The sequence below is a fragment of the Phallusia mammillata genome, chromosome 7 (assembly GCF_965637545.1).
Source record: "Phallusia mammillata chromosome 7, kaPhaMamm4.hap1.1, whole genome shotgun sequence".
Lineage (NCBI taxonomy): Eukaryota > Metazoa > Chordata > Ascidiacea > Phlebobranchia > Ascidiidae > Phallusia > Phallusia mammillata.
The window spans coordinates 11,071,863-11,093,533 of record NC_137258.1 but is presented as its reverse complement, the minus strand read 5'-3'; the positions used below and the strand labels follow the sequence as shown (position 1 = coordinate 11,093,533).

At 40.5% G+C, this 21,671-nt stretch overlaps 25 non-coding genes across 25 annotated transcripts; all 25 read left to right on the top strand.

The window, feature by feature from the left end:
- The first annotated feature begins 22 nt into the window (after positions 1–22).
- Trnah-gug (transfer RNA histidin (anticodon GUG)) lies at positions 23–94 on the top strand. Its single transcript has one exon. It is a non-coding gene; the product is annotated as a tRNA-His (tRNA).
- A 247-nt stretch (positions 95–341) lies between these two features.
- Trnah-gug (transfer RNA histidin (anticodon GUG)) lies at positions 342–413 on the top strand. Its single transcript has one exon. It is a non-coding gene; the product is annotated as a tRNA-His (tRNA).
- A 248-nt stretch (positions 414–661) lies between these two features.
- Trnah-gug (transfer RNA histidin (anticodon GUG)) lies at positions 662–733 on the top strand. Its single transcript has one exon. It is a non-coding gene; the product is annotated as a tRNA-His (tRNA).
- Positions 734–988: 255 nt separating this feature from the next.
- Trnah-gug (transfer RNA histidin (anticodon GUG)) lies at positions 989–1,060 on the top strand. Its single transcript has one exon. It is a non-coding gene; the product is annotated as a tRNA-His (tRNA).
- A 1,538-nt stretch (positions 1,061–2,598) lies between these two features.
- Trnah-gug (transfer RNA histidin (anticodon GUG)) lies at positions 2,599–2,670 on the top strand. The gene has a single exon. It is a non-coding gene; the product is annotated as a tRNA-His (tRNA).
- A 247-nt stretch (positions 2,671–2,917) lies between these two features.
- Trnah-gug (transfer RNA histidin (anticodon GUG)) lies at positions 2,918–2,989 on the top strand. Its single transcript has one exon. It is a non-coding gene; the product is annotated as a tRNA-His (tRNA).
- Positions 2,990–3,236: 247 nt separating this feature from the next.
- On the top strand, positions 3,237–3,308 carry Trnah-gug (transfer RNA histidin (anticodon GUG)). The gene has a single exon. It is a non-coding gene; the product is annotated as a tRNA-His (tRNA).
- A 248-nt stretch (positions 3,309–3,556) lies between these two features.
- Trnah-gug (transfer RNA histidin (anticodon GUG)) lies at positions 3,557–3,628 on the top strand. The gene has a single exon. It is a non-coding gene; the product is annotated as a tRNA-His (tRNA).
- Positions 3,629–3,876: 248 nt separating this feature from the next.
- Positions 3,877–3,948, top strand: Trnah-gug (transfer RNA histidin (anticodon GUG)). The gene has a single exon. It is a non-coding gene; the product is annotated as a tRNA-His (tRNA).
- Positions 3,949–4,195: 247 nt separating this feature from the next.
- Positions 4,196–4,267, top strand: Trnah-gug (transfer RNA histidin (anticodon GUG)). Its single transcript has one exon. It is a non-coding gene; the product is annotated as a tRNA-His (tRNA).
- Positions 4,268–6,454: 2,187 nt separating this feature from the next.
- Trnah-gug (transfer RNA histidin (anticodon GUG)) lies at positions 6,455–6,526 on the top strand. The gene has a single exon. It is a non-coding gene; the product is annotated as a tRNA-His (tRNA).
- A 2,193-nt stretch (positions 6,527–8,719) lies between these two features.
- Positions 8,720–8,791, top strand: Trnah-gug (transfer RNA histidin (anticodon GUG)). The gene has a single exon. It is a non-coding gene; the product is annotated as a tRNA-His (tRNA).
- A 910-nt stretch (positions 8,792–9,701) lies between these two features.
- On the top strand, positions 9,702–9,773 carry Trnah-gug (transfer RNA histidin (anticodon GUG)). The gene has a single exon. It is a non-coding gene; the product is annotated as a tRNA-His (tRNA).
- Positions 9,774–11,326: 1,553 nt separating this feature from the next.
- Positions 11,327–11,398, top strand: Trnah-gug (transfer RNA histidin (anticodon GUG)). The gene has a single exon. It is a non-coding gene; the product is annotated as a tRNA-His (tRNA).
- Positions 11,399–11,982: 584 nt separating this feature from the next.
- On the top strand, positions 11,983–12,054 carry Trnah-gug (transfer RNA histidin (anticodon GUG)). The gene has a single exon. It is a non-coding gene; the product is annotated as a tRNA-His (tRNA).
- Positions 12,055–12,637: 583 nt separating this feature from the next.
- Positions 12,638–12,709, top strand: Trnah-gug (transfer RNA histidin (anticodon GUG)). The gene has a single exon. It is a non-coding gene; the product is annotated as a tRNA-His (tRNA).
- A 1,560-nt stretch (positions 12,710–14,269) lies between these two features.
- On the top strand, positions 14,270–14,341 carry Trnah-gug (transfer RNA histidin (anticodon GUG)). The gene has a single exon. It is a non-coding gene; the product is annotated as a tRNA-His (tRNA).
- Positions 14,342–14,918: 577 nt separating this feature from the next.
- Trnah-gug (transfer RNA histidin (anticodon GUG)) lies at positions 14,919–14,990 on the top strand. The gene has a single exon. It is a non-coding gene; the product is annotated as a tRNA-His (tRNA).
- Positions 14,991–15,895: 905 nt separating this feature from the next.
- Trnah-gug (transfer RNA histidin (anticodon GUG)) lies at positions 15,896–15,967 on the top strand. Its single transcript has one exon. It is a non-coding gene; the product is annotated as a tRNA-His (tRNA).
- A 256-nt stretch (positions 15,968–16,223) lies between these two features.
- Trnah-gug (transfer RNA histidin (anticodon GUG)) lies at positions 16,224–16,295 on the top strand. The gene has a single exon. It is a non-coding gene; the product is annotated as a tRNA-His (tRNA).
- A 1,195-nt stretch (positions 16,296–17,490) lies between these two features.
- Trnah-gug (transfer RNA histidin (anticodon GUG)) lies at positions 17,491–17,562 on the top strand. The gene has a single exon. It is a non-coding gene; the product is annotated as a tRNA-His (tRNA).
- Positions 17,563–18,136: 574 nt separating this feature from the next.
- Positions 18,137–18,208, top strand: Trnah-gug (transfer RNA histidin (anticodon GUG)). Its single transcript has one exon. It is a non-coding gene; the product is annotated as a tRNA-His (tRNA).
- Positions 18,209–19,441: 1,233 nt separating this feature from the next.
- On the top strand, positions 19,442–19,513 carry Trnah-gug (transfer RNA histidin (anticodon GUG)). Its single transcript has one exon. It is a non-coding gene; the product is annotated as a tRNA-His (tRNA).
- Positions 19,514–20,417: 904 nt separating this feature from the next.
- Positions 20,418–20,489, top strand: Trnah-gug (transfer RNA histidin (anticodon GUG)). Its single transcript has one exon. It is a non-coding gene; the product is annotated as a tRNA-His (tRNA).
- A 584-nt stretch (positions 20,490–21,073) lies between these two features.
- On the top strand, positions 21,074–21,145 carry Trnah-gug (transfer RNA histidin (anticodon GUG)). Its single transcript has one exon. It is a non-coding gene; the product is annotated as a tRNA-His (tRNA).
- Positions 21,146–21,671: the final 526 nt, after the last annotated feature.

The window sequence follows — 21,671 nt, the reverse complement described above, 5'->3', positions numbered from 1 at the left end:
AACCATCCTCTGCTACATACATGCTGTGATCGTATAGTGGTTAGTACTTCACGTTGTGGCCGTGACAACCCAGGTTCGAATCCTGGTCACAGCAGATTTGTTTTTGTTTGTTTCTGGCGATTGCTTTAAGTTGCTTTGCATTTGTGAACAAACATAAAAATGCTGGATGCATCGATTGTTGAATCTCTTGAATGATTGCAATTTAAACTGCAAATACTTTCAAATTATTGGAACTTATGAAAACTGTTGCATGAACAAAATCAGCAGAGTGGCGCAGCGGAAGCGTGCTGGGCCCATAACCCAGAGGTCGATGGATCGAAACCATCCTCTGCTACATACATGCTGTGATCGTATAGTGGTTAGTACTTCACGTTGTGGCCGTGACAACCCAGGTTCGAATCCTGGTCACAGCAGATTTGTTTTTGTTTGTTTCTGGCGATTGTTTTAAGTTGCTTTGCATTTGTGAACAAACACAAAAATTCTGGTTGCATCTATTCTCGAATTTTTTGAGTGTTTGCATTTTAAACTGCAAATATTTTTAAATTATTGGAACTTATTGAAAACTGTTGCATGAACAAAATCAGCAGAGTGGCGCAGCGGAAGCGTGCTGGCCCCATAACCCAGAGGTCGATGGATCGAAACCATCCGCTGCTGCATACATGCTGTGATCGTATAGTGGTTAGTACTTCACGTTGTGGCCGTGACAACCCAGGTTCGAATCCTGGTCACAGCAGATTTGTTTTTTGTTTTTTGTTTGTTTCTGGCGATTGTTTTAAGTTGCTTTGCATTTGTGAACAAACATAAAAATCCTGGATGCATCTATTCTGGAATCTCTTAAATGTTTGCAATTTAAACTGCAAATACTTTTAAATTATTTGAACTTATGAAAACTGTTGCATGAACAAAATCAGCAGAGTGGCGCAGCGGAAGCGTGCTGGGCCCATAACCCAGAGGTCGATGGATCGAAACCATCCTCTGCTACATACATGCTGTGATCGTATAGTGGTTAGTACTTCACGTTGTGGCCGTGACAACCCAGGTTCGAATCCTGGTCACAGCAGATTTGTTTTTGTTTGTTTCTGGCGATTGCTTTAAGTTGCTTTGCATTTGTGAACAAACACAAAAATTCTGGTTGCATCTATTCTCGAATTTTTTGAACGATTGCATTTTGAACTGAAAACACTTTCAAATCATTGGAACTTATTGAAAATTGTTGCATCGACAAAATCAGCAGAGTGGCGCAGCGGAAGCGTGCTGGGCCCATAACCCAGAGGTCGATGGATCGAAACCATCCTCTGCTACATACATGCTGTGATCGCGTAGTGGTTAGTACTTCACGTCGTTGCCGTGACAACCCAGGTTCGAATCCTTGTCACAGCAGATTTATTTTTTGTTTGTTTCTGGCGATTGTTTTAAGTTGCTTTGCATTTGTGAACAAACATAAAAATTCTGGTTGCGTCTATTCTCGAATTTTTTGAACGATTGCATTTTAAACTGCAAAGACTTTCAAATTATTTGAACTCATTGAAAACTTTTGCATGAACATAATCAGCAGAGTGGCGCAGCGGAAGCGTACTGGACCCATAACCCAGAGGTCGATGGATCGAAACCATCGTCTGCTACATACATGCTGTGATCGTATAGTGGTTAGTACTTCACGTTGTGGCCGTGACAACCCAGGTTCGAATCCTGGTCAAAGCACATTTGTTTTTTGTTTGTTTCTGGCGATTGTTTTAAGTTGCTTTGCATTTGTGAACAAACATAAAAATTCTGGTTGCATCTATTCTGGAATTTCTTGAACGATTGCATTTTAAACTGCAAACACTTTCAAATTATTGGAACTCATTGAAAATTTTGCATGAACATAATCAGCAGAGTGGCGCAGCTGAAGCGTACTGGACCCATAACCCAGAGGTCGATGGATCGAAACCATCCTCTGCTACATACATGCTGTGATCGCGTAGTGGTTAGTACTTCACGTTGTGGCCGTGACAACCCAGGTTCGAATCCTTGTCACAGCAGATTTATTTTTTGTTTGTTTCTGGCGATTGTTTTAAGTTGCTTTGCATTTGTGAACAAAGACAAAAATTCTGGTTGCGTCTATTCTCGAATTTCTTGAACGATTGCATTTTAAACTGCAAAGACTTTCAAATTATTGGAACTTATTGAAAACTGGTGCATCGTCTAAATCAGCAGAGTGGCGCAGCGGAAGCGTGCTGGGCCCATAACCCAGAGGTCGATGGATCGAAACCATCGTCTGCTACATACATGCTGTGATCGTATAGTGGTTAGTACTTCACGTTGTGGCCGTGACAACCCAGATTCGAATCCTGGTCACAGCACATTTGTTTTTTGTTTTTTGTTTGTTTCTGGCGATTGTTTTAAGTTGCTTAGCATTTGTGAACAAAGACAAAAATTCTGGTTGCATCTATTCTCGAATTTCTTGAATGATTGCATTTTAAACTGCAAACACTATCAAATTATTGGAACTTATTGAAAACTGTTGCATGAACATAATCAGCAGAGTGGCGCAGCGGAAGCGTGCTGGGCCCATAACCCAGAGGTCGATGGATCGAAACCATCCTCTGCTACATACATGCTGTGATCGTATAGTGGTTAGTACTTCACGTTGTGGCCGTGACAACCCAGGTTCGAATCCTGGTCACAGCAGATTCACTTTTGTTTGTTTCTGGCGATTGTTTTAAGTTGCTTTGCATTTGTGAACAAACATAAAAATGCTGGTTGCATCTATTCTCGAATTTTTGAATGATTGCATTTTGAACTGAAAACACTTTCAAATTATTGGAACTGATTGAAAACTGTTGCATGAACATAATCAGCAGAGTGGCGCAGCGGAAACGTGCTGGGCCCATAACCCAGAGGTCGATGGATCGAAACCATCCTCTGCTACATACATGCTGTGATCGTATAGTGGTTAGTACTTCACGTTGTGGCCGTGACAACCCAGGTTCGAATCCTGGTCACAGCAGATTCACTTTTGTTTGTTTCTGGCGATTGTTTTAAGTTGCTTTGCATTTGTGAACAAACATAAAAATGCTGGATGCATCTATTGTTGAATCTCTTGAATGATTGCAATTTAAACTGCAAATACTTTCAAATTATTGGAACTTATGAAAACTGTTGCATGAACAAAATCAGCAGAGTGGCGCAGCGGAAGCGTGCTGGGCCCATAACCCAGAGGTCGATGGATCGAAACCATCCTCTGCTACATACATGCTGTGATCGTATAGTGGTTAGTACTTCACGTTGTGGCCGTGACAACCCAGGTTCGAATCCTGGTCACAGCAGATTTGTTTTTGTTTGTTTCTGGCGATTGTTTTAAGTTGCTTTGCATTTGTGAACAAACACAAAAATTCTGGTTGCATCTATTCTCGAATTTTTTGAATGTTTGCATTTTAAACTGCAAATATTTTTAAATTATTGGAACTTATTGAAAACTGTTGCATGAACAAAATCAGCAGAGTGGCGCAGCGGAAGCGTGCTGGGCCCATAACCCAGAGGTCGATGGATCGAAACCATCCGCTGCTGCATACATGCTGTGATCGTATAGTGGTTAGTACTTCACGTTGTGGCCGTGACAACCCAGGTTCGAATCCTGGTCACAGCAGATTCATTTTTTGTTTGTTTCTGGCGATTGTTTTAAGTTGCTTTGCATTTGTGAACAAACATAAAAATCCTGGATGCATCTATTCTGGAATCTCTTAAATGTTTGCAATTTAAACTGCAAATACTTTTAAATTATTGGAACTTATGAAAACTGTTGCATGAACAAAATCAGCAGAGTGGCGCAGCGGAAGCGTGCTGGGCCCATAACCCAGAGGTCGATGGATCGAAACCATCCTCTGCTACATACATGCTGTGATCGTATAGTGGTTAGTACTTCACGTTGTGGCCGTGACAACCCAGGTTCGAATCCTGGTCACAGCAGATTTGTTTTTGTTTGTTTCTGGCGATTGCTTTAAGTTGCTTTGCATTTGTGAACAAACATAAAAATGCTGGATGCATCGATTGTTGAATCTCTTGAATGATTGCAATTTAAACTGCAAATACTTTCAAATTATTGGAACTTATGAAAACTGTTGCATGAACAAAAACAGCAGAGTGGCGCAGCGGAAGCGTGCTGGGCCCATAACCCAGAGGTCGATGGATCGAAACCATCCTCTGCTACATACATGCTGTGATCGTATAGTGGTTAGTACTTCACGTTGTGGCCGTGACAACCCAGGTTCGAATCCTGGTCACAGCAGATTTGTTTTTGTTTGTTTCTGGCGATTGCTTTAAGTTGCTTTGCATTTGTGAACAAACACAAAAATTCTGGTTGCATCTATTCTCGAATTTTTTGAACGATTGAATTTTGAACTGAAAACACTTTCAAATCATTGGAACTTATTGAAAATTGTTGCATCGACAAAATCAGCAGAGTGGCGCAGCGGAAGCGTGCTGGGCCCATAACCAAGAGGTCGATGGATCGAAACCATCCTCTGCTACATACATGCTGTGATCGCGTAGTGGTTAGTACTTCACGTTGTGGCCGTGACAACCCAGGTTCGAATCCTTGTCACAGCAGATTTATTTTTTGTTTGTTTCTGGCGATTGTTTTAAGTTGCTTTGCATTTGTGAACAAACATAAAAATTCTGGTTGCGTCTATTCTCGAATTTCTTGAACGATTGCATTTTAAACTGCAAAGACTTTCAAATTATTTGAACTCATTGAAAACTTTTGCATGAACATAATCAGCAGAGTGGCGCAGCGGAAGCGTACTGGACCCATAACCCACAGGTCGATGGATCGAAACCATCCTCTGCTACATACATGCTGTGATCGTATAGTGGTTAGTACTTCACGTTGTGGCCGTGACAACCCAGGTTCGAATCCTGGTCAAAGCACATTTGTTTTTTGTTTGTTTCTGGCGATTGTTTTAAGTTGCTTTGCATTTGTGAACAAACATAAAAATTCTGGTTGCATCTATTCTGGAATTTCTTGAATGATTGCATTTTAAACTGCAAACACTTTCAAATTATTGGAACTCATTGAAAATTTTGCATCAACATAATCAGCAGAGTGGCGCAGCTGAAGCGTACTGGACCCATAACCCAGAGGTCGAAGGATCGAAACCATCCTCTGCTACATACATGCTGTGATCGCGTAGTGGTTAGTACTTCACGTTGTGGCCGTGACAACCCAGGTTCGAATCCTTGTCACAGCAGATTTATTTTTTGTTTGTTTCTGGCGATTGTTTTAAGTTGCTTTGCATTTGTGAACAAAGACAAAAATTCTGGTTGCATCTATTCTCGAATTTCTTGAACGATTGCATTTTAAACTGCAAAGACTTTCAAATTATTGGAACTTATTGAAAACTGGTGCATCGTCTAAATCAGCAGAGTGGCGCAGCGGAAGCGTGCTGGGCCCATAACCCAGAGGTCGATGGATCGAAACCATCGTCTGCTACATACATGTTGTGATCGTATAGTGGTTAGTACTTCACGTTGTGGCCGTGACAACCCAGATTCGAATCCTGGTCACAGCACATTTGTTTTTTGTTTTTTGTTTGTTTCTGGCGATTGTTTTAAGTTGCTTTGCATTTGTGAACAAAGACAAAAATTCTGGTTGCATCTATTCTCGAATTTCTTGAATGATTGCATTTTAAACTGCAAACACTATCAAATTATTGGAACTTATTGAAAACTTTTGCATCGTCAAAATCAGCAGAGTGGCGCAGCGGAAGCGTGCTGGGCCCATAACCCAGAGGTCGATGGATCGAAACCATCCTCTGCTACATACATGTTGTGATCGTATAGTGGTTAGTACTTCACGTTGTGGCCGTGACAACCCAGGTTCGAATCCTGGTCACAGCAGATTTGTTTTTTTGTTTTTTGTTTGTTTCTTGCGATAATTTTAAGTTGCTTTGAATTTGTGAACAAACATAAAAATTCTGGTTGCATCTATTCTCGAATTTCTTGAATGATTGCATTTTAAACTGCAAACACTATCAAATTATTGGAACTTATTGAAAACTTTTGCATGAACATAATCAGCAGAGTGGCGCAGCGGAAGCGTACTGGACCCATAACCCAGAGGTCGATGGATCGAAACCATCCTCTGCTACATACATGCTGTGATCGCGTAGTGGTTAGTACTTCACGTTGTGGCCGTGACAACCCAGGTTCGAATCCTTGTCACAGCAGATTTATTTTTTGTTTGTTTCTGGCGATTGTTTTAAGTTGCTTTGCATTTGTGAACAAACATAAAAATCCTGGTTGCATCTATTCTGGAATTTCTTGAACGATTGCATTTTAAACTGCAAAGACTTTCAAACCATTGGAACTTATTGAAAACTGGTGCATCGTCTAAATCAGCAGAGTGGCGCAGCGGAAGCGTGCTGGGCCCATAACTCAGAGGTCGATGGATCAAAACCATCTCTGCTACATACATGCTGTGATCGTATAGTGGTTAGTACTTCACGTTGTGGCCGTGACAACCCAGGTTCGAATCCTGGTCACAGCAGATTTGTTTTTGTTTGTTTCTGGCGATTGCTTTAAGTTGCTTTGCATTTGTGAACAAACACAAAAATTCTGGTTGCATCTATTCTCGAATTTCTTGAACGATTGCATTTTAAACTGCAAAGACTTTCAAATTATTTGAACTCATTGAAAACTTTTGCATGAACATAATCAGCAGAGTGGCGCAGCGGAAGCGTACTGGACCCATAACCCACAGGTCGATGGATCGAAACCATCCTCTGCTACATACATGCTGTGATCGTATAGTGGTTAGTACTTCACGTTGTGGCCGTGACAACCCAGGTTCGAATCCTGGTCAAAGCACATTTGTTTTTTGTTTGTTTCTGGCGATTGTTTTAAGTTGCTTTGCATTTGTGAACAAACATAAAAATTCTGGTTGCATCTATTCTGGAATTTCTTGAATGATTGCATTTTAAACTGCAAACACTTTCAAATTATTGGAACTCATTGAAAATTTTGCATCAACATAATCAGCAGAGTGGCGCAGCTGAAGCGTACTGGACCCATAACCCAGAGGTCGAAGGATCGAAACCATCCTCTGCTACATACATGCTGTGATCGCGTAGTGGTTAGTACTTCACGTTGTGGCCGTGACAACCCAGGTTCGAATCCTTGTCACAGCAGATTTATTTTTTGTTTGTTTCTGGCGATTGTTTTAAGTTGCTTTGCATTTGTGAACAAAGACAAAAATTCTGGTTGCATCTATTCTCGAATTTCTTGAATGATTGCATTTTAAACTGCAAACACTATCAAATTATTGGAACTTATTGAAAACTTTTGCATCGTCAAAATCAGCAGAGTGGCGCAGCGGAAGCGTGCTGGGCCCATAACCCAGAGGTCGATGGATCGAAACCATCCTCTGCTACATACATGTTGTGATCGTATAGTGGTTAGTACTTCACGTTGTGGCCGTGACAACCCAGGTTCGAATCCTGGTCACAGCAGATTTGTTTTTTTGTTTTTTGTTTGTTTCTTGCGATAATTTTAAGTTGCTTTGCATTTGTGAACAAACATAAAAATTCTGGTTGCATCTATTCTCGAATTTCTTGAATGATTGCATTTTAAACTGCAAACACTATCAAATTATTGGAACTTATTGAAAACTTTTGCATGAACATAATCAGCAGAGTGGCGCAGCGGAAGCGTACTGGACCCATAACCCAGAGGTCGATGGATCGAAACCATCCTCTGCTACATACATGCTGTGATCGCGTAGTGGTTAGTACTTCACGTTGTGGCCGTGACAACCCAGGTTCGAATCCTTGTCACAGCAGATTTATTTTTTGTTTGTTTCTGGCGATTGTTTTAAGTTGCTTTGCATTTGTGAACAAACATAAAAATTTGGGTTGCATCTATTCTGGAATTTCTTGAACGATTGCATTTTAAACTGCAAAGACTTTCAAACCATTGGAACTTATTGAAAACTGGTGCATCGTCTAAATCAGCAGAGTGGCGCAGCGGAAGCGTGCTGGGCCCATAACTCAGAGGTCGATGGATCGAAACCATCTCTGCTACATACATGCTGTGATCGTATAGTGGTTAGTACTTCACGTTGTGGCCGTGACAACCCAGATTCGAATCCTGGTCACAGCACATTTGTTTTTTGTTTTTTGTTTGTTTCTGGCGATTGTTTTAAGTTGCTTTGCATTTGTGAACAAACATAAAAATTCTGGTTGCGTCTATTTTCGAATTTCTTGAACGATTGCATTTTAAACTGCAAAGACTTTCAAACCATTGGAACTTATTGAAAACTGTTGCATCGTCAAAATCAGCAGAGTGGCGCAGCGGAAGCGTGCTGGGCCCATAACCCAGAGGTCGATGGATCGAAACCATCCTCTGCTTCATACATGCTGTGATCGTAGAGTGGTTAGTACTTCACGTTGTGGCCGTGACAACCCAGATTCGAACCGTGGTCACAGCAGATTTGTTTTTTGTTTTTTGTTTGTTTCTGGCGATTGTTTTAAGTTGCTTTGCATTTGTGAACAAACATAAAAATTCTGGTTGCGTCTATTCTGGAATTTCTTGAATGATTGCATTTTAAACTGCAAACACTTTCAAATCATTGGAACTTATTGAAAACTGTTGCATCGACCAAATCAGCAGAGTGGCGCAGCGGAAGCGTGCTGGGCCCATAACCCAGAGGTCGATGGATCAAAACCATCTCTGCTACATACATGCTGTGATCGTATAGTGGTTAGTACTTCACGTTGTGGCCGTGACAACCCAGGTTCGAATCCTGGTCACAGCAGATTTGTTTTTTGTTTTTTGTTTGTTTCTGGCGATTGTTTTAAGTTGCTTTGCATTTGTGAACAAACATAAAAATTCTGGTTGCGTCTATTCTCGAATTTCTTGAACGATTGCATTTTAAACTGCAAAGACTTTCAAATCATTGGAACTTATTGAAAACTGGTGCATCGTCTAAATCAGCAGAGTGGCGCAGCGGAAGCGTGCTGGGCCCATAACTCAGAGGTCGATGGATCAAAACCATCTCTGCTACATACATGCTGTGATCGTATAGTGGTTAGTACTTCACGTTGTGGCCGTGACAACCCAGATTCGAATCCTGGTCACAGCACATTTGTTTTTTGTTTTTTGTTTGTTTCTGGCGATTGTTTTAAGTTGCTTTGCATTTGTGAACAAACATAAAAATTCTGGTTGCGTCTATTTTCGAATTTCTTGAACGATTGCATTTTAAACTGCAAAGACTTTCAAACCATTGGAACTTATTGAAAACTGTTGCATCGTCAAAATCAGCAGAGTGGCGCAGCGGAAGCGTGCTGGGCCCATAACCCAGAGGTCGATGGATCGAAACCATCCTCTGCTTCATACATGCTGTGATCGTATAGTGGTTAGTACTTCACGTTGTGGCCGTGACAACCCAGATTCGAACCGTGGTCACAGCAGATTTGTTTTTTGTTTTTTGTTTGTTTCTGGCGATTGTTTTAAGTTGCTTTGCATTTGTGAACAAACATAAAAATTCTGGTTGCGTCTATTCTGGAATTTCTTGAATGATTGCATTTTAAACTGCAAACACTTTCAAATCATTGGAACTTATTGAAAACTGTTGCATGGACCAAATCAGCAGAGTGGCGCAGCGGAAGCGTGCTGGGCCCATAACCCAGAGGTCGATGGATCAAAACTATCTCTGCTACATACATGCTGTGATCGTATAGTGGTTAGTACTTCACGTTGTGGCCGTGACAACCCAGGTTCGAATCCTGGTCACAGCAGATTTGTTTTTTGTTTTTTGTTTGTTTCTGGCGATTGTTTTAAGTTGCTTTGCATTTGTGAACAAACATAAAAATTCTGGTTGCGTCTATTCTCGAATTTCTTGAACGATTGCATTTTAAACTGCAAAGACTTTCAAATCATTGGAACTTATTGAAAACTGGTGCATCGTCTAAATCAGCAGAGTGGCGCAGCGGAAGCGTGCTGGGCCCATAACTCAGAGGTCGATGGATCAAAACCATCTCTGCTACATACATGCTGTGATCGTATAGTGGTTAGTACTTCACGTTGTGGCCGTGACAACCCAGATTCGAATCCTGGTCACAGCACATTTGTTTTTTGTTTTTTGTTTGTTTCTGGCGATTGTTTTAAGTTGCTTTGCATTTGTGAACAAACATAAAAATTCTGGTTGCGTCTATTTTCGAATTTCTTGAACGATTGCATTTTAAACTGCAAAGACTTTCAAACCATTGGAACTTATTGAAAACTGTTGCATCGTCAAAATCAGCAGAGTGGCGCAGCGGAAGCGTGCTGGGCCCATAACCCAGAGGTCGATGGATCGAAACCATCCTCTGCTTCATACATGCTGTGATCGTATAGTGGTTAGTACTTCACGTTGTGGCCGTGACAACCCAGATTCGAATCCTGGTCACAGCACATTTGTTTTTTGTTTTTTGTTTGTTTCTGGCGATTGTTTTAATTTGCTTTGCATTTGTGAACAAAGATAAAAAATCTGGTTGCATCTATTCTCGAATTTCTTGAATGATTGCATTTTAAACTGCAAACACTATCAAATTATTGGAACTTATTGAAAACTTTTGCATCAACATAATCAGCAGAGTGGCGCAGCGGAAGCGTGCTGGGCCCATAACCCAGAGGTCGATGGATCGAAACCATCCTCTGCTACATACATGCTGTGATCGCGTAGTGGTTAGTACTTCACGTTGTGGCCGTGACAACCCAGGTTCGAATCCTTGTCGCAGCAGATTTATTTTTTGTTTGTTTCTGGCGATTGTTTTAAGTTGCTTTGCATTTGTGAACAAACATAAAAATTCTGGTTGCGTCTATTCTCGAATTTCTTGAACGATTGCATTTTAAACTGCAAAGACTTTCAAACCATTGGAACTGATTGAAAACTGGTGCATCGTCAAAATCAGCAGAGTGGCGCAGCGGAAGCGTGCTGGGCCCATAACCCAGAGGTCGATGGATCGAAACCATCCTCTGCTCCATACATGCTGTGATCGTATAGTGGTTAGTACTTCACGTTGTGGCCGTGACAACCCAGATTCGAATCCTGGTCACAGCACATTTGTTTTTTGTTTGTTTCTGGCGATTGTTTTAAGTTGCTTTGCATTTGTGAACAAAGATAAAAATTCTGGTTGCATCTATTCTCGAATTTCTTGAATGATTGCATTTTAAACTGCAAACACTATCAAATTATTGGAACTTATTGACAACTTTTGCATGAACATAATCAGCAGAGTGGCGCAGCGGAAGCGTGCTGGGCCCATAACCCAGAGGTCGATGGATCGAAACCATCCTCTGCTACATACATGCTGTGATCGTATAGTGGTTAGTACTTCACGTTGTGGCCGTGACAACCCAGGTTCGAATCCTGGTCACAGCAGATTTGTTTTTTGTTTTTTGTTTGTTTCTGGCGATTGTTTTAAGTTGCTTTGCATTTGTGAACAAACATAAAAATTCTGGTTGCATCTATTCTGGAATTTCTTGAATGATTGCATTTTAAACTGCAAAGACTTTCAAATCATTGGAACTTATTGAATACTGGTGCATCGTCTAAATCAGCAGAGTGGCGCAGCGGAAGCGTGCTGGGCCCATAACCCAGAGGTCGATGGATCGAAACCATCCTCTGCTACATACATGTTGTGATCGTATAGTGGTTAGTACTTCACGTTGTGGCCGTGACAACCCAGGTTCGAATCCTGGTCACAGCAGATTTGTTTTTTGTTTTTTGTTTGTTTCTGGCGATTGTTTTAAGTTGCTTTGCATTTGTGAACAAACATAAAAATTCTGGTTGCATCTATTCTGGAATTTCTTGAATGATTGCATTTTAAACTGCAAACACTATCAAATTATTGGAACTTATTGAAAACTTTTGCATGAACATAATCAGCAGAGTGGCGCAGCGGGAGCGTACTGGACCCATAACCCAGAGGTCGATGGATCGAAACCATCCTCTTCTACATACATGCTGTGATCGTATAGTGGTTAGTACTTCACGTTGTGGCCGTGACAACCCAGGTTCGAATCCTGGTCACAGCAGATTTGTTTTTTGTTTTTTGTTTGTTTCTGGCGATTGTTTTAAGTTGCTTTGCATTTGTGAACAAACATAAAAATTCTGGTTGCATCTATTCTGGAATTTCTTGAATGATTGCATTTTAAACTGCAAAGACTTTCAAATTATTGGAACTTATTGAAAACTGGTGCATCGTCTAAATCAGCAGAGTGGCGCAGCGGAAGCGTGCTGGGCCCATAACCCAGAGGTCGATGGATCGAAACCATCCTCTGCTACATACATGTTGTGATCGTATAGTGGTTAGTACTTCACGTTGTGGCCGTGACAACCCAGGTTCGAATCCTGGTCACAGCAGATTTGTTTTTTGTTTTTTGTTTGTTTCTGGCGATTGTTTTAAGTTGCTTTGCATTTGTGAACAAACATAAAAATTCTGGTTGCGTCTATTCTCGAATTTCTTGAATGATTGCATTTTAAACTGCAAACACTTTCAAATCATTGGAACTTATTGAAAACTGTTGCATCGACCAAATCAGCAGAGTGGCGCAGCGGAAGCGTGCTGGGCCCATAACCCAGAGGTCGATGGATCAAAACCATCTCTGCTACATACATGCTGTGATCGTATAGTGGTTAGTACTTCACGTTGTGGCCGTGACAACCCAGGTTCGAATCCTGGTCACAGCAGATTTGTTTTTTGTTTTTTGTTTGTTTCTGGCGATTGTTTTAAGTTGCTTTGCATTTGTGAACAAACATAAAAATTCTGGTTGCGTCTATTCTCGAATTTCTTGAACGATTGCATTTTAAACTGCAAAGACTTTCAAATCATTGGAACTTATTGAAAACTGGTGCATCGTCTAAATCAGCAGAGTGGCGCAGCGGAAGCGTGCTGGGCCCATAACTCAGAGGTCGATGGATCAAAACCATCTCTGCTACATACATGCTGTGATCGTATAGTGGTTAGTACTTCACGTTGTGGCCGTGACAACCCAGATTCGAATCCTGGTCACAGCACATTTGTTTTTTGTTTTTTGTTTGTTTCTGGCGATTGTTTTAAGTTGCTTTGCATTTGTGAACAAACATAAAAATTCTGGTTGCGTCTATTTTCGAATTTCTTGAACGATTGCATTTTAAACTGCAAAGACTTTCAAACCATTGGAACTTATTGAAAACTGTTGCATCGTCAAAATCAGCAGAGTGGCGCAGCGGAAGCGTGCTGGGCCCATAACCCAGAGGTCGATGGATCGAAACCATCCTCTGCTTCATACATGCTGTGATCGTATAGTGGTTAGTACTTCACGTTGTGGCCGTGACAACCCAGATTCGAATCCTGGTCACAGCACATTTGTTTTTTGTTTTTTGTTTGTTTCTTGCGATTGTTTTAAGTTGCTTTGCATTTGTGAACAAAGATAAAAAATCTGGTTGCATCTATTCTCGAATTTCTTGAATGATTGCATTTTAAACTGCAAACACTATCAAATTATTGGAACTTATTGAAAACTTTTGCATGAACATAATCAGCAGAGTGGCGCAGCGGAAGCGTGCTGGGCCCATAACCCAGAGGTCGATGGATCGAAACCATCCTCTGCTACATACATGCTGTGATCGCGTAGTGGTTAGTACTTCACGTTGTGGCCGTGACAACCCAGGTTCGAATCCTTGTCACAGCAGATTTATTTTTTGTTTGTTTCTGGCGATTGTTTTAAGTTGCTTTGCATTTGTGAACAAACATAAAAATTCTGGTTGCGTCTATTCTCGAATTTCTTGAACGATTGCATTTTAAACTGCAAAGACTTTCAAACCATTGGAACTGATTGAAAACTGGTGCATCGTCAAAATCAGCAGAGTGGCGCAGCGGAAGCGTGCTGGGCCCATAACCCAGAGGTCGATGGATCGAAACCATCCTCTGCTCCATACATGCTGTGATCGTATAGTGGTTAGTACTTCACGTTGTGGCCGTGACAACCCAGATTCGAATCCTGGTCACAGCACATTTGTTTTTTGTTTTTTGTTTGTTTCTGGCGATTGTTTTAAGTTGCTTTGCATTTGTGAACAAAGATAAAAATTCTGGTTGCATCTATTCTCGAATTTCTTGAATGATTGCATTTTAAACTGCAAACACTATCAAATTATTGGAACTTATTGAAAACTTTTGCATGAACATAATCAGCAGAGTGGCGCAGCGGAAGCGTGCTGGGCCCATAACCCAGAGGTCGATGGATCGAAACCATCCTCTGCTACATACATGCTGTGATCGTATAGTGGTTAGTACTTCACGTTGTGGCCGTGACAACCCAGGTTCGAATCCTGGTCACAGCAGATTTGTTTTTTGTTTTTTGTTTGTTTCTGGCGATTGTTTTAAGTTGCTTTGCATTTGTGAACAAACATAAAAATTCTGGTTGCATCTATTCTGGAATTTCTTGAATGATTGCATTTTAAACTGCAAAGACTTTCAAATCATTGGAACTTATTGAAAACTGGTGCATCGTCTAAATCAGCAGAGTGGCGCAGCGGAAGCGTGCTGGGCCCATAACCCAGAGGTCGATGGTTCGAAACCATCCTCTGCTACATACATGTTGTGATCGTATAGTGGTTAGTACTTCACGTTGTGGCCGTGACAACCCAGGTTCGAATCCTGGTCACAGCAGATTTGTTTTTTGTTTGTTTCTGGCGATTGTTTTAAGTTGCTTTGCATTTGTGAACAAACATAAAAATTCTGGTTGCATCTATTCTGGAATTTCTTGAATGATTGCATTTTAAACTGCAAACACTATCAAATTATTGGAACTTATTGAAAACTTTTGCATGAACATAATCAGCAGAGTGGCGCAGCGGGAGCGTACTGGACCCATAACCCAGAGGTCGATGGATCGAAACCATCCTCTTCTACATACATGCTGTGATCGTATAGTGGTTAGTACTTCACGTTGTGGCCGTGACAACCCAGGTTCGAATCCTGGTCACAGCAGATTTGTTTTTTGTTTTTTGTTTGTTTCTGGCGATTGTTTTAAGTTGCTTTGCATTTGTGAACAAACATAAAAATTCTGGTTGCATCTATTGTTGAATTTCTTGAATGATTGCATTTTAAACTGCAAACACTATCAAATTATTGGAACTTATTGAAAACTTTTGCATGAACATAATCAGCAGAGTGGCGCAGCGGAAGCGTGCTGGGCCCATAACCCAGAGGTCGATGGATCGAAACCATCCTCTGCTACATACATGCTGTGATCGCGTAGTGGTTAGTACTTCACGTTGTGGCCGTGACAACCCAGGTTCGAATCCTTGTCACAGCAGATTTATTTTTTGTTTGTTTCTGGCGATTGTTTTAAGTTGCTTTGCATTTGTGAACAAACATAAAAATTCTGGTTGCGTCTATTCTCGAATTTCTTGAACGATTGCATTTTAAACTGCAAAGACTTTCAAACCATTGGAACTGATTGAAAACTGGTGCATCGTCAAAATCAGCAGAGTGGCGCAGCGGAAGCGTGCTGGGCCCATAACCCAGAGGTCGATGGATCGAAACCATCCTCTGCTCCATACATGCTGTGATCGTATAGTGGTTAGTACTTCACGTTGTGGCCGTGACAACCCAGATTCGAATCCTGGTCACAGCACATTTGTTTTTTGTTTTTTGTTTGTTTCTGGCGATTGTTTTAAGTTGCTTTGCATTTGTGAACAAAGATAAAAATTCTGGTTGCATCTATTCTCGAATTTCTTGAATGATTGCATTTTAAACTGCAAACACTATCAAATTATTGGAACTTATTGAAAACTTTTGCATGAACATAATCAGCAGAGTGGCGCAGCGGAAGCGTGCTGGGCCCATAACCCAGAGGTCGATGGATCGAAACCATCCTCTGCTACATACATGCTGTGATCGTATAGTGGTTAGTACTTCACGTTGTGGCCGTGACAACCCAGGTTCGAATCCTGGTCACAGCAGATTTGTTTTTTGTTTTTTGTTTGTTTCTGGCGATTGTTTTAAGTTGCTTTGCATTTGTGAACAAACACAAAAATTCTGGTTGCATCTATTCTGGAATTTCTTGAATGATTGCATTTTAAACTGCAAACACTTTCAAATTATTGGAACTTATTGAAAACTTTTGCATGAACATAATCAGCAGAGTGGCGCAGCGGAAGCGTACTGGACCCATAACCCAGAGGTCGATGGATCGAAACCATCCTCTTCTACATACATGCTGTGATCGTATAGTGGTTAGTACTTCACGTTGTGGCCGTGACAACCCAGGTTCGAATCCTGGTCACAGCAGATTTGTTTTTTGTTTTTTGTTTGTTTCTTGCGATTGTTTTAAGTTGCTTTGCATTTGTGAACAATGATAAAAATTCTGGTTGCATCTATTCTGGAATTTCTTGAATGATTGCATTTTAAACTGCAAACACTATCAAATTATTGGAACTTATTGAAAACTTTTGCATGAACATAATCAGCAGAGTGGCGCAGCGGAAGCGTGCTGGGCCCATAACCCAGAGGTCGATGGATCGAAACCATCCTCTGCTACATAAGGTACCTGAAGGTATGTAGGCCCGGAAGGTAATAAGGCCCACTGCTAATATTTTTTTATGTGCCAGAAAAATTGCTTTCGTTTAGATGTAATTTTAAAATATATATGTCCTTTAAATGATTTACAAAGTTTTGGACTTGCAAGTTATATGTAATTGTTATCATGACCAATCCAAATTAAGAAGGGTTTATTTTCAACTTTTTATTATTTTTTGTTAAAATTGGTAGCAAAAATGAAAAGGTTGTGTTGTCGAAATGAAAACTTATTGAGATATATTAGTAATGGGGTCATTTTAGTTTAATTGGAGCATTATCCGATCTGGAAAAAAGAATTACTTCAAATAAATTTTATTACGGTTTTGTTTATCAGCCATTGCTTGCAATAAGGCCCAACGATAATTTGTTATTTTCTCAAGTCTCTTTTATAGTAAAAGCGACTGATATGCACAAAATTTGCTTTTTTGCTTTCTCAGGGAGATAAAAAGTCCAAATAAGATGTTTGTGGAAGTAATCTTTCATTTAGTATTTTAGGTTGTCAAATGTCGACGGGTCGTTTATTCTTTTTTAGTACCTTCAGATTAACAGTTATATATGTCTTAGTTAACAGTATATGTGTAATATGAGTTAATAACGTTGCTTGTTTGAACTTTTATTTGACCGAAGCAAAGTACAAATGAGTCTGATTGGTTTCTAGACTATTTTTAAAAACATGAAAATGTTGGGCTTTATTAACAGCATAGGTTTGTATTAAGGCCCAAGTTTTAATTTTTTTTAAACTGTTATCCTACAAAAACAAAACTTGCAAACGTCCTCAAAATCTAATGGATGTTTAATATCAACCTCCGCAACAATCATGCCGAATTTGGCCTGGAACGGTTAAATGGTTTTTCAGTTATACGCAATAGTTTTTTAATGGGCCTTGTTAGCTGCAGGTACCTTACATGCTGTGATCGTATAGTGGTTAGTACTTCACGTTGTGGCCGTGACAACCCAGGTTCGAATCCTGGTCACAGCAGATTTGTTTTTTGTTTTTTGTTTGTTTCTGGCGATTGTTTTAAGTTGCTTTGCATTTGTGAACAAACATAAAAATTCTGGTTGCATCTATTCTGGAATTTCTTGAATGATTGCATTTTAAACTGCAAAGACTTTCAAATCATTGGAACTTATTGAAAACTGGTGCATCGTCTAAATCAGCAGAGTGGCGCAGCGGAAGCGTGCTGGGCCCATAACCCAGAGGTCGATGGATCGAAACCATCCTCTGCTACATACATTATAGTGGTTAGTACTTCACGTTGTGGCCGTGACAACCCAGGTTCGAATCCTGGTCACAGCAGATTTGTTTTTTATTTTTTGTTTGTTTCTGGCGATTGTTTTAAGTTGCTTTGCATTTGTGAACAAACATAAAAATTCTGGTTGCATCTATTCTGGAATTTCTTGAACGATTGCATTTTAAACTGCAAACACTATCAAATTATTGGAACTTATTGAAAACTTTTGCATCGTCAAAATCAGCAGAGTGGCGCAGCGGAAGCGTGCTGGGCCCATAACCCAGAGGTCGATGGATCGAAACCATCCTCTGCTACATACATGCTGTGATCGTATAGTGGTTAGTACTTCACGTTGTGGCCGTGACAACCCAGGTTCGAATCCTGGTCACAGCAGATTTGTTTTTTGTTTTTTGTTTGTTTCTTGCGATTGTTTTAAGTTGCTTTGCATTTGTGAACAAACATAAAAATTCTGGTTGCATCTATTCTGGAATTTCTTGAATGATTGCATTTTAAACTGCAAACACTATCAAATTATTGAAACTTATTGAAAACTTTTGCATGAACATAATCAGCAGAGTGGCGCAGCGGAAGCGTACTGGACCCATAACCCAGAGGTCGATGGATCGAAACCATCCTCTTCTACATACATGCTGTGATCGCGTAGTGGTTAGTACTTCACGTTGTGGCCGTGACAACCCAGGTTCGAATCCTGGTCACAGCAGATTTGTTTTTTGTTTTTTGTTTGTTTCTGGCGATTGTTTTAAGTTGCTTTGCATTTGTGAACAAACATAAAAATTCTGGTTGCATCTATTCTGGAATTTCTTGAATGATTGCATTTTAAACTGCAAACACTATCAAATTATTGGAACTTATTGAAAACTTTTGCATGAACATGATCAGCAGAGTGGCGCAGCGGAAGCGTACTGGACCCATAACCCAGAGGTCGATGGATCGAAACCATCCTCTGCTACATACATGCTGTGATCGCGTAGTGGTTAGTACTTCACGTTGTGGCCGTGACAACCCAGGTTCGAATCCTTGTCACAGCAGATTTATTTTTTGTTTGTTTCTGGCGATTGTTTTAAGTTGCTTTGCATTTGTGAACAAACATAAAAATTTGGGTTGCATCTATTCTCGAATTTCTTGAACGATTGCATTTTAAACTGCAAACACTTTCAAATCATTGGAACTTATTGAAAACTGTTGCATCGACAAAATCAGCAGAGTGGCGCAGCGGAAGCGTGCTGGGCCCATAACCCAGAGGTCGATGGATCGAAACCATCCTCTGCTACATACATGCTGTGATCGTATAGTGGTTAGTACTTCACGTTGTGGCCGTGACAACCCAGATTCGAATCCTGGTCGCAGCACATTTGTTTTTTGTTTTTTGTTTGTTTCTGGCGATTGTTTTAAGTTGCTTTGCATTTGTGAACAAAGATAAAAATTCTGGTTGCATCTATTCTCGAATTTCTTGAATGATTGCATTTTAAACTGCAAACACTATCAAATTATTGGAACTTATTGAAAACTTTTGCATGAACATAATCAGCAGAGTGGCGCAGCGGAAGCGTGCTGGGCCCATAACCCAGAGGTCGATGGATCGAAACCATCCTCTGCTACATACATGCTGTGATCGTATAGTGGTTAGTACTTCACGTTGTGGCCGTGACAACCCAGGTTCGAATCCTGGTCACAGCAGATTTGTTTTTTGTTTTTTGTTTGTTTCTGGCGATTGTTTTAAGTTGCTTTGCATTTGTGAACAAACATAAAAATTCTGGTTGCATCTATTCTGGAATTTCTTGAATGATTGCATTTTAAACTGCAAAGACTTTCAAATCATTGGAACTTATTGAAAACTGGTGCATCGTCTAAATCAGCAGAGTGGCGCAGCGGAAGCGTGCTGGGCCCATAACCCAGAGGTCGATGGATCGAAACCATCCTCTGCTACATACATGCTGTGATCGTATAGTGGTTAGTACTTCACGTTGTGGCCGTGACAACCCAGGTTCGAATCCTTGTCACAGCAGATTTATTTTTTGTTTGTTTCTGGCGATTGTTTTCAGTTGCTTTGCATTTGTGAACAAAGATAAAAATTCTGGTTGCATCTATTCTCGATATTCTTGAATGATTGCATTTTAAACTGCAAACACTATCAAATTATTGGAACTTATTGAAAACTTTTGCATCGTCAAAATCAGCAGAGTGGCGCAGCGGAAGCGTGCTGGGCCCATAACCCAGAGGTCGATGGATCGAAACCATCCTCTGCTACATACATGTTGTGATCGTATAGTGGTTAGTACTTCACGTTGTGGCCGTGACAACCCAGGTTCGAATCCTGGTCACAGCAGATTTGTTTTTTGTTTTTTGTTTGTTTCTGGCGATTGTTTTAAGTTGCTTTGCATTTGTGAACAAACATAAAAATTCTGGTTGCGTCTATTCTCGAATTTCTTGAATGATTGCATTTTAAATTGCAAAGACTTTCAAATCATTGGAACTTATTGAAAACTGTTGCATCGACCAAATCAGCAGAGTGGCGCAGCGGAAGCGTGCTGGGCCCATAACCCAGAGGTCGATGGATCAAAACCATCTCTGCTACATACATGCTGTGATCGTATAGTGGTTAGTACTTCACGTTGTGGCCGTGACAACCCAGGTTCGAATCCTGGTCACAGCAGATTTGTTTTTTGTTTTTTGTTTGTTTCTGGCGATTGTTTTAAGTTGCTTTGCATTTGTGAACAAACATAAAATTTCTGGTTGCGTCTATTCTCGAATTTCTTGAACGATTGCATTTTAAACTGCAAAGACTTTCAAACCATTGGAACTTATTGAAAACTGTTGCATCGTCAAAATCAGCAGAGTGGCGCAGCGGAAGCGTGCTGGGCCCATAACCCAGAGGTCGATGGATCGAAACCATCCTCTGCTACATACATGCTGTGATCGTATAGTGGTTAGTACTTCACGTTGTGGCCGTTGCAACCCAGGTTCGAATCCTGGTCACAGCAGATTTGTTTTTTGTTTTTTGTTTGTTTCTTGCGATTGTTTTAAGTTGCTTTGCATTTGTGAACAAAGATAAAAATTCTGGTTGCATCTATTCTCGATATTCTTGAATGATTGCATTTTAAACTGCAAACACTATCAAATTATTGGAACTTATTGAAAACTTTTGCATGAACATAATCAGCAGAGTGGCGCAGCGGAAGCGTGCTGGGCCCATAACCCAGAGGTCGATGGATCGAAACCATCCTCTGCTACATACATGCTGTGATCGTATAGTGGTTAGTACTTCACGTTGTGGCCGTGACAACCCAGGTTCGAATCCTGGTCACAGCAGATTTATTTTTTGTTTGTTTCTGGCGATTGTTTTAAGTTGCTTTGCATTTGTGAACAAAGATAAAAATTCTGGTTGCATCTATTCTGGAATTTCTTGAATGATTGCATTTTAAACTGCAAACACTATCAAATTATTGGAACTTATTGAAAACTTTTGCATGAACATAATCAGCAGAGTGGCGCAGCGGAAGCGTACTGGACCCATAACCCAGAGGTCGATGGATCGAAACCATCCTCTGCTAGATACATGCTGTGATCGCGTAGTGGTTAGTACTTCACGTTGTGGCCGTGACAACCCAGGTTCGAATCCTTGTCACAGCAGATTTATTTTTTGTTTGTTTCTGGCGATTGTTTTAAGTTGCTTTGCATTTGTGAACAAACATAAAAATTCTGGTTGCATCTATTCTCGAATTTCTTGAACGATTGCATTTTAAACTGCAAACACTTTCAAATCATTGGAACTTATTGAAAACTGTTGCATCGACAAAATCAGCAGAGTGGCGCAGCGGAAGCGTGCTGGGCCCAT